Source organism: Xyrauchen texanus, chromosome 24 (genome assembly GCF_025860055.1).
Source record: "Xyrauchen texanus isolate HMW12.3.18 chromosome 24, RBS_HiC_50CHRs, whole genome shotgun sequence".
Lineage (NCBI taxonomy): Eukaryota > Metazoa > Chordata > Actinopteri > Cypriniformes > Catostomidae > Xyrauchen > Xyrauchen texanus.
In genome coordinates, this window is record NC_068299.1 from 8,664,086 (window position 1) to 8,681,327 (window position 17,242).

Here is a 17,242-nt window from a genome sequence, read left to right on the forward strand (position 1 = left end):
CTTTGAATTTACCTTGATTTTGCATAAATTGTGTCTATGTCACAAAAACATACAGACATTTTGCTAGAAAAAGGATGTGAATTCCTGTTGTGACTGTTGATGATCAGATAAAATGTTATGATCAATTTATACAGAAACAGGAAAATGTACATCACATACGGTTTCATTTCCTCCAGTTATATAAATAAATAAAAAATATGTACTTGATATGAACACAGATGTGTTTCAAAGAACAAACATATACAAATGCACGAATACATACAGTAAAGCATCATCTCATAGCATCCCAGCCATGCCATGGCTGATGTGAGTGATGTCTGACCTTTGACTGACTGACCTAAGCAAGGCACTTAAATCCAGGTTGCTCCGGAGGGATTGTCCCTGTAATAAGTGCACTGTAAGTCGCTTTGGATAAAAGCATCTGCCAAATGCATAATGTAAATGACTGATGAAAAGCTGCTGAGATTAAGACATTCCAAACACACTCTTTTGATCCACCAGCCTATCAGTACAACTAGGGTATGAGGTGCTAACCTTTCCCATCTCTACATTCATAATTGCCAGACACTTGCAATTAGCCTGACTGTCTACCAGCAAGCAGGCAAATATAGCTAATGAATTCAGTAATTATGATACCGAATTCAGAAATGAGGTTACAGTTAGGCACTTACAAAGGAAGTAAAGGGGGATTTTAGGAGGGTTTAAAGGCAGAAATGTGAAGCTTATAATTGTATAAAAGCACTTACATTAATTATTCTGTAAGCACTTGTGTATTATTTGAGCTGTAAAGTTGTTTAAAGCACTGTTTTTATGGTTGTTTTAGGGTTTGTGGCATTACATCATCATCATTTCAAGTTATAAAATTAGATTTCACACACTAAACTAATCAATATCTAAACTGTCCTTGTGCCATACACAAATGCTCTATATACAGTATATATATATATATATATATATATATATATATATATACTGTATATACATTGGCTGCTGTTTCGGAAGGAAATTGGTACTTTAACTCACCAAAGTGGCATTCAACTGATCACAAAGTATAGTCATTTTTGATGGGGCTCCATTTCTAGCAGCCATCACTCCAACACGTTATCCTTGAGTAATCATGCTACATTGCCAATTTGGTACTAGAAAATAACTTGCCATTATATCAAACACAGTTGTTGAAAGCTATTTTGTTTGTTAAAAGAAGCATAACATTGTCTTTGTGTTTGAGTTGCCACAGTGTGCAATAGACTGACATGTCTTAAGGTCAATATTAGGTCAAAAATGGCAAAAAAACCCAAAAAGGAACCGCTTTCTCTAGAAACGTGTCAGTCAATAATTGTTTTGAGGAATGAAGGCAATACAATGCTTGAAATTTTCATACAAAGGTGTACACTACAGTCAAAGACAAAGGACAACTGTCTCTAACTAGGACAGAAAGAGATGTGAAAGGCACAGATGTTCAACTAAACAAGAGGATAAGTACATCAGAGTCTCCAGTTTGAGAAATAGATGCCTCACAAGTCCTCAGCTGACAGCTTCATTGAATTCTACCCACTCAACACCAGTATCATGTACAACAGTAAAGAGAAGACTCAGGATAAAAAGCCACTTTTGAAACAGAAAAACACAAAGAAAATGTTAGAGTGGGCAATGAAAGACATTGGAGAACAGATAATTGGAAAAGAGTGTTATAGATCTTAACCCCATTGAGCTTATGTGGGATCAGCAAGACTATAAGGTGCGTGATTTTCTGGACAAACTGACAGCTAGAATTCCAAGGATCTGCAAATCTGTCATTGCTGCATGTGGAAGATTTTTTTATGAGAACTATTTGAAGTAAACTCAGCAAAAAAGAAATGTCCTCTCACATTCAACTGCTTTTATTTTCAGCAAACTTAACATGTGTAAAAATTTGTATGAACATAAAAAGATTCAACAACTAAAGCATAAACTGAACAAGTTTCACAGACATGTGACTAACAGAAATGGAACAATGTGTACCTGAACAAAGGTGTGTGGCCACCAGCTGAATTAAGTACTGCAGTGCATGTCCTCCTCATGGACTGTACCAGATTTGCCTATTCTTATTGTGAGATGTTACCCCACTTTTCCATCAAGGCACTTGCAAGTTCCCAGACATTTCTGGGGGGAATGGCCCTTGTCCTCACCCTCCGATCCAACAGGTCCCAGACATGATCAATGGGATTGAGATCCAGGCTCTTTGCTGGCCATGGTAGAACACTAATATTCCTGTCTTACAAGAAGTCACGCACAGAACGAGCAGTATGGCTTTTGGCATTGCTGGAGGGTCATGTCAGGATGAGCCTGCAGGAAGGGTACTACAAGAGGGAGGAGGATGTCTTCCCTGTAACACACAGCATTGAGATTCCCTGCAATGACAACAAGCTCAGTCCGATGATGCTGAGGACACACCGCCCCAGACCATGAAGGACCCTAAACCTCCAAATCGATCTCGCTCCTGAGTAGAGGCCTTGGTGTAACGCTCATTACTTCGTCGATAAACGCGAGTCCAACCATCACCCCTGGTGATACAAAACCGTGACTCGTCAGTGATGAGCCTGTCTGGTCCAGCGAAGGTGGGTTTGTGCCCATTGGCGACATTGTTGCTGGTGATGCCTTTGGCCGCCAATGTATAATTTGCACTACCAAAAGCTATTGACTATTTTTACCCAATGTTTGTGTGTGCCATGAAATTATCTTATCAGAATATTATTGAAATATCTTAGCAATATTTTAACGCCAAACTGTATAGAAATGATTGAATATATAATTGAATATTGAGTTGAGTCTCCTTTGATTTGAAATACTCGACATATAGGTGCTTCTCACACAAGGTCTAAATATCGCGACGCAAAACTGCTTACCTACGTTGCTGGCACGGTAAACTTCAACAAAACAGGATTTGTTCCAGTTGTTTAGTGGGGGTTTGAGGGGGAGAAAAGAGAGAGGCAGAGATAGTGAACGCTAAAGCTGACAGCTGCCTGGCAAGCTCTCAAAAGCAGCTTAACGTTTCTCACTCCGTCCTGAGTGGCACACAAAGCAACTATTCAACCCTCTCAACAATCTTACTATTCCTGCACGCATAAAGAGACGTGTGACAGTCAAGAGTCAGAGCTGCAGCTCACCCTGGCCAAAATTTAGCTCCAACCTTTCTCTCTCTCTGCTATGTTTGATGTCTTCAGTCTCAGTATGGATGATTTTGTTACTCTCTGATCTATTCAACACAAAGAGCACTTCAGGTCAGAATGGGAAAAATTGTTCCTCAGTTGGCCACTGGATGGCGATAAGGTTCCATGAATGGGTTAAGGGGACTGGTGAATGAAGTGCATTTATGGAAAGCCAGCCAAAGGAAAGGACGTGAGTGTTGGAGGTATGAGAAGCAGGCTGCATACAAGTGTTCCCTGAGCATACAGTGTTATTGATAAACTGCTATTAATGGTAAAGAATACAACCGAAATGTGCAAATGTTAAATTGGTTTAGAGAGTGGTCGGTATGGGTGAGCATTATCTGTGCTGGTCATGAGTCAGTGTGAACATAAAAAAAAAAATCCCATTAAGCCATGTTTCTTATTGCAGTCACAAAATTACCTTTTTAAAATACTGAAAGAGAAATTCTGTTTGCTCATAACTAGGATGGTCCTTAATGCTGCTTTTAAGAGGTATATTACAGTCTCTCAATTAAGAGCTCATCAATGCTAACAACTTGTATTAATGTCATTATGCAAATCCCAAAATGTTTTATGTGCTAGAAGAGCTATTGATACATACCTGTATATACTACTTTATAGTACTATACCACACACACACACACACACACACACACACACACAGACAGCTGTTGGTGCAGCTATCCTTATGAGGTCTCTCCAACAATGATTTTTATGCTGTTCGAACTATAAATTCTATCCCCTAACCCAACCCCTAAACCTAACCCTCACAAAAAAACTGCATTTTTACATTTTCAAAAAAACATAGTTTAGGATGTTTTTTAAGCGATTTGAATTATGGGGACACTAGAAATGTCCTCATAAACCACATTTATAGCTTAATACCCTTGTACTTACAAGTTTGTAACCTAAATAAATCCTCTTAAACCACCCAAACCCACCTATACACAGGTTTTTAGGTTACATACTGTGTACATACATACAGCTATAAATGTGGTATATGAGGACATTTCTAGTGTCCCCATAATTCAAATCACATACTAAATTATGTTTTTTTTGTATGTAAAAATGCAGAAAATTATTTGTGAGGGTTAGGTTTAGGGGTAGGGATAGTGGATATAATCTATAGTTCGTACAGTATAAAAATCAACATGTCTAAGGAGAGTCCTCATAAGGATAGCCGCACCAACATGTGTGTGTGTGTGTGTGTGTGTGTGAGCATGTATTTATCACTTTGTGGGGACCAAATGTCCCCATAAGGATCGTAAAACCCGAAATTGTTGACGTTATGGGGACATTTTGTCAGTCCCCATGGGGAATCATACTAAATTATGTTTTTTGAAAATGTAAAAATGAAGAAAATGTTCTGAGGTTTAGAGGTTGTGTTAGGGTTAGTGGATAGAATATATAGCTTGTACAGTATAAAAAAAAAACATTATGTCTATGGAAAGTCCCCATAAACATGGAAACACAACATGTGTGTGTGTGTGTGTGTGTGTGTGTGTGTGTGTGTGTCACCTGTCACCTGTGTGGGGGTGACTTTCCTGTCACCACCGGAGTTAAACAAGGATGTGTTCTTGCCCCAAAGCTCTTCAGTCTCGCTTTCTCCGCAATGTTGTGGGACGCCTACAAAGACGAGAACCCCGGCATCAAACTCCGTTACCGCACAGATGGGAAACTGTTCAACCTGTGAAGGCTTCAAGCAGTAACAAAGGTCTCCTTTGAACATGCTCGAGATGCTCTTTGCTGACGATTGTGCTCTTAATGCCACCACCGCGATGGATATGCAAAGAAGTTTGGACTTGTTCTCCGCCGCCTGTGACAACTTCGGACTAGCAGTCAGTAGAGAAAAGACAGTTGTGATGCATCAACCTGCTCCAGGCACACCCTACGTAGAACCGGTATTGAGCATCAACAATCAAGTTCTATCTGCCGTCGAGAAATGTACCTATCTTGGAAGCACCGTCTCTCGACACGTGTTGATAGACGATTAAGTTATTTCCCGAATCTCAAAAGCCAGCTGCAACTTCGGATGCTTACGCTCATCTGTTTGGAATCGGCGTGGAATTCACTTGTCTGTGAAGTTACGGATGTACAAGGCCGTCGTCCTGTCCTCCATGCTGTATGGCTCGGAAATGTGGACCGTCTATCAATGACACGCCAGGAAACTGAACCACTTCCATCTCAACTGCCTGCGGCGCATCCTCAACATCACGTGGCAGGACAGAATCCTGGACACTGAAGTCCTGGAGAGAACGAATCTACCCAGTGTCTTTACAATGCTGAAACAAATTCAGCTGCGCTGGAGTGGACACGTCGCACGCATGTCGGACGAGCGATTACCAAAGCGCATCTTCTATGGAGAACTGGAGAATGGAGCTCGATCATGCTGCGGGCAAAAGAGACGTTACAAGGATACGCTGAAGACAACACTCAAGGATTTCGGGATTGACCCCAACAACTGTGAAGCAAACACGCAGGATCGCAACGCCTGGAGGACTGCTGTAAAATCAGGAGGCACCAACTTCGAAGCCAGTCGGATTGCTGCAGCCAAAGAAAAACGACAAAATATAAAAGGAGGAACCCGAATCCCAACTGCCACTGCTGCACCACTTTCGGTTTGCCTCCACTGCAACCGGACATTCAGAGCACGCATTGGGCTAGTCGGACACTTGCGCGTTCACCAACGACACAATGTTGCTGATCAATGAACATATCTTCCCTTCCCTTCCCCTCACCTACCCTACGATGGTGACGAAAGCTGGTCTTCTTCGTAAACGAAGGACAAACTTCTATGTGTGTGTGTGTATGAAGTTGTATATACAGGTATGTATCGATAGTGCTAGCAAACTTACTGCAAACTTGTTGTAAATTTGCAGCAAACTTTTCATTGTTGCCAAAGGTTTGCAGTGAACAGCTGAAAACTTCTGGCAAACATGTGACACAAATTGCAAGCTCATTTACATGTGAATATAATGAGTGTCAAATTTGCTGCACTATTTAGCAGAGACGGGCCAATTCTATTTAAATTAATGGGAGAAATTGGAACGCCCAACCAAGAAGCTCTAGTGCACAATGGTCAGTGGATGTAGAAGTGCTGCCTTACAGGTAAAAGAGCCAGTCACCTTTAAGATACATGCCTCGCCTGTCAAACTAGCTAACGCGCATGCACATTGGCTATACAAGCAGGGAAAAAAATTTTCTAGCATAATATGAGGTAAAGAAGCACAACTTATGATTCAGGTATTATCAAATTGTATTGCTGATTTACTATCAATAGCACCAGAGGTGATGGTGATCACATCTTAATTGATGCAAACATGTCTGCTGAGGTATGACTCTTGTCAGTAATTCAGTAGAATGTGGTTGATTTCAGGGTACATTAAGTTTCAAAAGCAACATTTCCAATTCTCTGTCTGATCATGTTCAAAGAAACACATAAATCAATGTACTAGTTTTTATTTTCCCAAATATTTAACTGGTCCAATAGCAGTTTACATTTGTGGACTTAAGCTATAAACAGCATACCAGTGACTGGCGTGAGACGTTCCCCAGATGGCACGTGTGCTTTACATTAATCTACTATACCCAACAGTACTGGGTGGATTACTTGTGAACTGTAATCTGGTACTGATTACAAATTACATGACAAAAAATGCATTCAGTAACTTAATCTTGTAGATTACATTTTGAGGTAATCTAAGCCTATTACTTTCATATTACTTTTGGATTACTTTCAACCTACTTCTATTTTATTTAGTTTCACATGCATTTGAGTAGGATAATCATTTTAACATCAAAGTACAAAGAGGAAGAAAACGTATCCATACCTTATTATTAACAAAAAGAGCCTCACAAAAAGTGTATAATTCAAAACACTGAGAAGTTCATTTTAAGTGCATAAAACAATAGCAACATAAAGAACATTAATTACCATAAACTTAACTGCAATTACTTTACTAGGTAAAATATTTCCTCTAAAAACACTGAAACACTTGTAACCCTTGCTGCTTACTGATAGTTAATCACCTTTTCAAAGCTGAGGTGCAAGATATTATCTCTTGAACAGCAAGAATATTTTAAAAGAGCAAAATATTTTAAAAAGCTTCCACCGAGTCACACAAGGAACAATTGTGTCAAGTTTTATGTCAAATTTCATGCAGTGGACTCCACTGCCATCAACAACAAAAGTAGAGCAATAGGTTTTGTTTCATATTGCTGCACATTTTGCAGTTTTGTATTACAGTACTGTGGACCCTGCAGGCAGGACCATTAGAGATGGCATCCACTAGATCCTTTGAAACAATTAAATTCAGTGTGTGAGCCGCACACCATTGGTGTAATTTCATTCTTAAAAATGTAATAATCTCTATAGATCCAGTGGTTAAATGCTGACGTAGACCGCTCAATCTTCATTTTACAGGCTTGTAGTAAGTATCAGTTCTGAGTGCAATTTGCATAACCCTGTCTTCCGAAAACACTCAAAGACTTAACAAATGTATGATTAGGATGATCAATCAATTATTAGCAATTTACAGCAGTTGCCTTGTCAATATGTAATCATATAATCTATAAAAAAGTAACCTTAGTAAATCCGATACAATTCTCAGATTACGAGAATTTTAAAATGTAATACAATTACAATTAATTGGTTTTGAAATCTGATTACATAATCCAGATTACATGAAATCCGTTACTCACTAAAGACCAGGAATACAATAAGAGCTTTGAGAAAATCTAGTAATTTGAACTAAATCTGGATTCATAAAGTTTGCTCTTTCAAATGCATAGTGGGCTTTCTTGAATGTCACTCATCTACATTTTTAGAACAAAGTGTTCTGCTATGTTATATTCAAGGGTCCTCAATCATCCGAAAAGATAACCAATTCCACAAAAAGAGCACAACAGATCTGTCCATGAAATGTTAGAGAGCCATTACTGATTAAGACCAGCATTAAGATGGGAAAACGTTTTCAAGACAGCAATCTCACATTTATGCATACCCACATGCACATGTTTACAACAATCTAAAAGAGGACAGTCCAAAGACTTCTAATATTTTCATATAAAGATAATTATAATTACTACAGACTCACCAAAAACATAAAAATCTGTTATGTTATAGTGAATTTTAGCAACTAATTACAAAACATTTATTCGTGCTTTTTAAATTTGCTTAAATAAAAACACAATGCAATATTGAGACTATTTTCTATGTTGATCCATGCATGTTGACCTAAACGTACATTTAGTTATCATGCAACCCTTGAGTAACAATATTCATGAACCTCACAGAGGATTCATTGAAAGGTTTATGCAAATAAAACTGTCTACGCCAATCCTGCCCTCTGGACATCAGTCAATGAAGAAACCAGAGCCCCTGATTGTCCGTCAGTTGCCCAATCCCGCATGAACAGATGCCACAAGAGTCTGTAGTCGTCTGTAAGCATGACCTCTGGTTCATAAGTCCCAAAACCCCCATGTCGTCATTGTAAACCACAGCAAGCTCACATCACTCTGGTCCCTGACCTGGTCTCAGCAACTGGATTGACCCCGCAGACCTCTGCTTGGTGCCACAGAAGTGTTCAGTCTGTGATTCTTGCCTTGGGCAACTCAAACAAACAAGGTCAGACAATGGAGTCACACTGGCTAGCTTGACAACTGTTATTGTATTGCGGTTTCAATTGCTCAACAAAATGCTAATCAGGTAATTTACTATCAGATGATGTGTACAGAATGGGGGCAACAGGGGCGCAAACCCTTGCCCCTTTCATTCACACATCTAAAGGTGCCCTTCACAAATGCAAAGGTGCCCTTTTAAGCTGAGGTGCCTTTAAGAGCGTGGAGATTTAAACAGAGGTGTCTTTACAACAGCATAACCCCCCCCCCCCCCACACACACACACACCCAAAAAAATAAACTACTGGCAGCAGATTTCTCTTCACACTCTGTCCATGTCCCTGCGCCCCTGCCAAGGTCTGTGTACGTCACTACAAACATCAGTCAGCAAGTGTGCGTGACAGGAGAAGAATAATATTTGCAGCTATTTAAGTTGTTCACAGTAAGATTGCCTCATTTCATTCTGAATCAGTCCCTGTCTGCCTCCAAGGGGCAGTTCACACAAAAATGACAATTCTCTCAACATTTACTCACCGTCATGCTGATCGAAACCCATATTATCTACTTTCTTCCATGAAAGGCAATGGGAGAAATTCAGAATATTTTCAGAGCACCAGACAATGAACAAAAAACGTATTAGACATTGCCTCCTTAACTGAAACATTAAGGAGCCAAATGGCTGTTTTAGTTGCCAAATCATATAATTGCTTGATTTAGATTGTTGTTCAGATACAAGACAGAAAGGAAGACAGCTGATAACCCATTAATCAGAGGTTTAATAAACAAAATATATAGTTGAAAAGATACGTAAATTGCATTCCCCTATTGTCTCATCAATGTTCATACCCCCTTCATAATTTATCCAATTATAAGAGATAAATTTGTTTTTTTGTACTTCCCTTCAGAATCTACATAAGCTGATATTTACATAAAGCATAGTGTGCATATAGTAGTGTATTGCCTTCTTGAGCATCAATACATTTTTGCACCTTGTGTAATATTAGTGTATCAGTCCCTCAATCGTCCTAAGTGTGGCAAGAATTAGTGCTGGACTTTTAATTTTAAAGAAGCCAGAAATACACATGGGACCTCTATTTTAAAATGTCTGCATTCCCAGTTGTGAACACACTGATGGATGATTTGCTGAGTAAGTGACTGATTCAAACTGCTAACCTGAGCTCCTGAGTTCAAACCCTCAGTTCCTTTCAGGTGATTTATGAAAAAGTCCTGGTTTAGAAAAGTCATTTTGTCATGACTCTCTCGCACTGGGTTTGTTGTTGCATGTGGCGTAGCGAGCTCGTAATCACAACAGAACGGTTGAAAATAGGCTTGAGACACATTGCTGGTGCACGCTCTAAAGATTTTGTGAGTTACTATTCAGTAACTCACAAGATGATATCTGATGAAAGCGCATATGAACGTACACCACACAACTATCGCCAATGGCGACTAGATTTTAAATGATGGTCGCAATCAATTTATTTTTAGCATTAGCATTTGTGACCATGCAATCTGGAGCCCTGATTTGATTGCAGTTACAACTGAAGAGAATCGAATCTTTCAAGCTTTAAAAAAGATGCAGAAGTACCATAAAAGTATAATACAAGTGATTGATGCACAAATTTCAAGTCTTCTGAAGCCATATTATAGCTTGGTGAGAAACAAACCAAAATTCACGTTGTTATTCACTGTAATATGTACTTTCAGTATCATGGAGTATATTGAAGAATCAGTCCACATCAGTTTTTTTTTTTCAAATCAGTATGTTTCAGACATTGCTACTTCTCTCATGAACTGTCATAAACAATCCAAGGAGATCTAGAGCAGATGATTTTCAGTGAATAACGACTTAAACTTCAGCCTGTTTTACATCCAAAGATAACATATGGATTTAGTAGACTTGGAAGTAGGGCTGGGTGATATGGCTACAAAAATTATATCTCGATATTTTCCAGTCAGGTGACGATATTGAGTATATATCATGATAATTTTGTATTTACTCTATAAAATGGCTCTAAGCTTTTTTCTTTCATTCATTCTTTCGTTCTTTCTTTCTTTTTAATCAGTGGAACTGTCATTTAAAATCAAAACCAAAACTTCAGCCATTGTAGCCAAGTAGATTTGAAGTGGTTTATGCTTGGAAAAAATAAAATAAAATAAAAATCTAGAACTAGAACCCTAGTCTTCCAATCCCCCAACTCGGCCTTGCTCCTCCGAGCCTCTGGCGCCGCCTTGGTCCTCCCTGCCTCCACCCTGGCCCTTCGAGTCTTCGACTACTCTCCGGGTATCCATTTCTCAATGGTTTCGCCCGTCGAGCCTCTCATGGCTCCACCCCCACAGGCTCCGCCCTGGTATCAAGCTCCACACCATGTTTTCACCAGACCACACCCCACACCTTGTTTCACTATGTATCCATGTCCTGCCACTTAACCACGTCAAGTCGCCACGGATCCCTCCCCCCAGCTCCCTATTGAACTTTGAATTTTGTTTTGGGGCATTGGGAGCAGCACCTAGAGGGGGGAATATGTCAGGGTTGTGTGTGTTTGTTTATGTTTTTTACATCTTTTATTTTGAAAGTTTAGTTTGCGTTCCTGTTTCATGTCATGTGGTTCCCTGGTCATGTGATTTCATGTTTCCATCCATGTTCATGTGTCTTACTTTCATTGGTTTATTGTCTTGTTACCTTGTTATAAGTTCTGTCTTGTCATTGGTTATCAATGTCATTTTTCTCCCTAGTCCATGTATTTAAGCCTCATGTTTGCCATTGTCCATTGTCAGGTATTGTGACTGTAACATTGTAGGATTTTTCGTGTCATATCAAGTTCATGTTTTTGTATTTCGTTCATGTTTGGAGTTATAGGTTTTGGATTTCACGATTGATAATAAACTGCACTTGGGTTCTTAACACATCGTTGTCTTCATTGTCTCTCTCCTAAGTTACAAACAGCTTATCATGAGCTTTGTGCGTTTTCACTCTGAAACTCAGCCAGACCATGCATTCCATTAATATAATCACAAACTTTTGCAGTTCAATAATCCCATATGGCCATTTGGTGTAATTTTGGTTTTGGTATGATTAATTGTGCAGCCCCAAAGGATTATGAAATCAGTATGACATAATGGCCAAATAACACGTGCTTTAAAACCATGGCAATATTCCTATATTGCTTAACTTTATATGGCCAGCAAAATCACTGTGATTACACCGACTACTTTATGGTGCTTTATTTGTAATTTTGGATCTTGTCACTCAATATACTACTCTGTATAGGAAAGATTGGCCAGTACATTCTTCATTCTTCAACATTTTTCCTTTTATGTTCATCAGAAAAATAAAATCACATATTGGGAATGGAGTAAACAATGACAAAATAAATGTATTTAATGAAATATCCCTTAAAGTCAGAGCCAGACAGTATCACAGCCACTGGGCAAGCTCGTTCTCATTCAAGCGAGATGCTCTGATATACATTACCCTCTCCAGTATCATGACAAGTTCATTTCACCACATCACCCTTCACATCTCACCAGAATGAGAATACTCATTCTGATTGCATATCTAGTCAGTAACCAGCACAATCAAACCCTGTGGTTCCAAGGTCTTGGGTCATCTGTGCGGCCCCTTTAATTAACTGGCCACTTAAAGTGTTTATCCCATGCAAGCGTGGATCATGCTACACTCAGGCACTCTGGGAACAGCCTGCGACAGTCAGATAAATCATCTCTTGCCACATCTGTCCCCATTTGCGCCCATCCATCCTCCCTCTCTTTGCTTTTCCATACTTTTCCCTCCCTTTCTCCCCATCGGAGACTCAAGCAATTCTTTTCCATTGGGTGAGGACGTTTGTCTCTGTCTGCATCTTCCGCAGGCTGCTGCCATAGGTTAATATTACACGCTCAGATCTATTGCTCAGAAAATAGCGCTGGGTGACAAGGTCACCGCACCGGTTTCCACAATGTTAGACCACAAAGAGTTAACTGAAGCCAGCCTACCTGTGAAGGGCATAAATCTGGCAGTAAACTCCCAGCTGTGAGATGCGTCAACTTTTAAAATCTCTATGTGTTGTGGCCGTTGAGCAGAACTTGCTCCAGCATTTATCTGTAAATTAACACTATTCTAACACATAAAATAGAATGACGCAGTATATGTTACCTGTATGTACTGTATTTTCAAAGGAAAAATACTCTATTTACACACAGACACACACACACACACACAAAAAAAAAATACAACTAACATAGGGGTTTTAACTTCGGGCATTTTAGACATTGTATTGTCATTGTACATATTGAATACTTCATTCAAACATTCACAGTGTAGGTTGGAAAAATGATGTCAACCCCTAGGCTAATGACAAACAATTAAAGTCAGCAGTTGGCAAACCTGGCATCCAATTAATGATACGAGATTGGTTGTGTGGGTTAGAGGTAAACTGACTTTTAAAAATCACTCAAACATTCTGAGTTTGCTAGTCATAAGAAGCATCTGCTGACGTGGACTATGCCTCACAAAAAAGAGATCTCAGAAGACCTACGATCAAGAATTGTAGCTTTGCATAACGTTGTAAAGGGTTACAAAGTTTTCTCGAAGAGATCAGATATTCATTTGTCCACAGATAGACAAACTGTCACAGTGGTTACTCTCCCTTAAAGTGGCCGTCCAGCCAAGATGTCTCTTGAGCACCCCGCAGAATGCTCAGTGAGGTAAAAAAGAACACTAGAGTGACAGCTAAAGACTTGAAGGAATCATTGGAACTGGTTAATATCTCTGTTCTTGACTCTACTATGTGGAAAACATTAAGCAGGCATGGTGTCTGTGGCAGGACACCACAAAGGAAGCTGCTGCTTTCCAACAAAATCATTGCTGTGCGCTTGCAGATACCAAAGACCACCTTGACACTCCACAATGCTACTGCAAAAATGTTTTGTGGACTGATGAAACAAAGATTGAATTTGGTTGAATAAGGTTGAAAAATGAATTCCAATATTTATTAAGGTATTCAACAGTATAATGTATGATGCAGCAGGAAAAGTTCCCTGAACATTGAAGTAAATCGACTGAAGAATGGCCTAATAAAATAAAATCCAACTTTTGGAGTGTCCCAATCAGAGTCCAGACCTTAACCCACTAGAGGTGCTGTGTAATGACCTCAAGAGAGCCATTCACACCAAACATCCTAAGAATAATCTTGTACGTGGCTTGATTCATGTGTCCTTCACAAAGATGATTCTGCCCGATTCCAGCTTTGCCGAAGCACCCCAGATCCTCACCGATCCTCCACCTGGTCGTCTAATGGTTAAACAGAGACCTGGGGAGGCCTTCAAGCCACCAGTGACTCACACCCATTGTGAAATTTGGTGGAGGATCTGGGGGTGCAAGGATGGAATCGGGCAGATCTTTGTAAAGGATGCATGACGTCTTTGTAAAGGATGCATGAATGAAGCCACGTACATGGTTATCCTGAAAGAAAACTTGCTTTCTTCTTCTCTGACAATGTTCCCCAACTCTGAGGGTTGTTTTTTTTCATCAGGACAATGCTCAAAGTCACACAGCCAGGTCAATCAAGGTGTGTATGGAGGAGCACCAGATCAAAACCCTGTCATTGAAACCTCTGGAATGTGATAAAGAGGATGATGGATATCCACAAGCCATCATACAAAGCCAAGCTGCTTACAGTCAACCAACAGCAATGGCATACAGTCAACCAACATCAATGTGAAAGACTGGTAGAGAGCATGCCAAGACACATGAAAGCTGTGCCTGAAAATCAGGATTAATCCACTAAATATTGATTTCTGAACTCTTCCTAAGTTAAAACATTAGTATTGTGTTGTTTAAAATGAATATGAACTTGTTTTCTTTGCATTATTTGAGGTCTGAGGTCTTTTTTGTTATTTTGACCAGTTGACATTTTCTGCAAATGGCTGATCTCTTGAGATGTTGCTTCAAAATATCCACATAATTTTCCTTCGTCATGATGCCATCTATTTTGTGAAGTGCACAAGTCACTCCTGCAGCAAAGCACCCCACAACATGATGCTGCCACCCCCATGCTTCAAGGTTGGGATTGTGTTCTTCGGCTTGCAAGCCTCACTCTTTTTCCTCCAAACACAATGATGGTCATAATGGCAAAATGTTCCATTTTTGTTTCATAAAACCAGAGGAAATTTCTACAAAAGTAAGATCTGCTGTTGTTCTGAAATTGATTTGCACTTTTCACACCAAACTACGTTCATCTCTAGGAGACAGAATGCATCTCCCTCCTGAGAGGTATGATGGCTGCGTGGTCCCATGGTGTTTATATTTGCGTACTATTGTTTGTACAGATTAAGTCGCTCCCAGAGTTACTGAGTTTTTAAAGTATGCCTTAAAATACATCCACATCCACAGCTACACCTCCAATTCAGTACACCTCCTATCTGAAGCTAATTGGCAAATGTCCTAAAGGCTTGACATCATTTTCTTCAATTTTCCAAGTTGCTTATAGGCACTGTTAACAAGTGTATGTAAACTTCTGACCCACTGGAATTAAATTTAAATTAAAACAATCTGTCTTTAAAAAATTGTTGGAAAAATTACTTGCAATATGTAGATGTCCTAAACCACTTGCCAAAACTATAGTTTTCTCAAATGAAATCTGTGGAATGACTTTTAATAACTTCAACCTAAGTGTATATAAACTTATGACTTCAAATGTATATATATATATATATATATATATATATATATATATATATATATATATATATTGTACAACAAAAAATACAGTTCCAAAACAAAAACAATAACAAAAAATACCATTGTGGCTACTATCATGTTTTTGGACATACATCATGGTAGCACTGTAATTTTGAAGTATAACAGTTAAATACAACAAAAATACTTAGTTCCACTGACAAAAAAAGTACCATGGTATTACCATGTTTATTTATTTATTTTTTCATGGCAATACAATAGTTTTCTCTACATATTCAGTGAGATGATAGTACTATGGTATTATTTAAAGTACCTTGGATCACAATATACTGTAAATACCAATGTAAATGAATATTGTAAACTTTCAGTAACCTGATATAATATATATCAAAGTACCCTGGCATTAAGCTCTGACACCATCAGTGAAACCCTGTACCACCACAGCACTTTTTATAAAAGGCAAATCATAGCGTGGAGTGCTCATTAAAAGTGGAGAAAGGACATAAGTTCATTTGAAAGACAGAAGGTAATTTGTGTTGAACAGACATAAACACATGTATTTGTTGGATTTCTTTATAAAATGATAACTGAATGTGCTTAAGGTATTCTAACACAGATATAAATAGCGAAGGTCCCAGACAATGTCACATCCCACCAAATTGGATGTTAGACAATGCAGCAAGAGAGAGCTGGCTAACACACATGGTGTTTCCTGGTTAATTTATTAGTATAATAATAAGATACTGAATTGAAAGACTACTGAGATGTTTTAAAGAGTCCAAGAGAATTTTAAATGCACAAAAACATAGAATAGATTTTCTGTGGTAATCAATAGAATGCCATAGCAACATAATCACACGAGAAGTCGGTATGTTGTTTCCGAGAGTTCAGGTACCCTAGAATTGATCACATGCCAACTCACCATCAAGCGCCATATCCTATATCGCCATATCAGACATTTTTGCATTGCTCCAGTGTTTACCTTTTCCTGTGGTGTGGGAGACCTGGGTTCAGATCCCACATTGGAACCAGGAAGTAATCGCATCTGTATAATCAGTGGCAAGCGTGATTTGGAGGCCGCATTTTCCACTCTAACATTACATTTTTACTCCACTGACCTGAGGTTTAGGTTTTAGTTTGGGTTGAGGGGTACAGTTTATTAAATAAGCATTCCTTCTCTCTGTATTACTGGCAGTACAGCTGAAAACAAATTGCTTCACATCTCGCTTTTGGTGCCCCTCTTTGGACAATGTACCCAGAAAATGGAGCTCACACATGCCCATACGCCCAACAACACTTACCGCTTTGGCCACTGGGAGCAGTATTTTGCATTTTGGTAAGCACAGATCGATTTTGGACAAAAACAAATTTTAATCAACCTGTTGTTTCCGATTTCACTGAGATCAGCTCATGGAGCTTAACTTGTATTGAACCCGGAACATTAATTTAGTATTACACTTTAGAACTCAAATAAGCATACAATTATACACATTAATCAGTATTAACACAGGCTTAAATATTTTCTGGCCCTTTTCCACTGCACTATCCATACAGGGAGTTGTGAACGCACATTAGGAGTTTGCTCAGCCAATAACCTCTCCCTACAGGTGCCCATCGAGAGGTCACCAGCATGTGAGCAGCCTAATCTAACTGCCAGCCAAAGAAAAACACTGCCAACTGCTCCTTGTCCTGCTGCTGTGTCTCATTCTCCTGCTGTCTGCCTTTGACAGGACAGACA

General features: G+C 39.2%; 1 protein-coding gene across 1 annotated transcript in view; it reads right to left on the reverse strand.

Moving 5' to 3' along the window:
* Nucleotides 1–17,242, reverse strand: part of LOC127617495 (collagen alpha-1(XIX) chain) — a 177,726-nt gene that overhangs the window by 61,545 nt on the left and 98,939 nt on the right. The gene's annotated exons all lie outside the window — the stretch shown is intronic.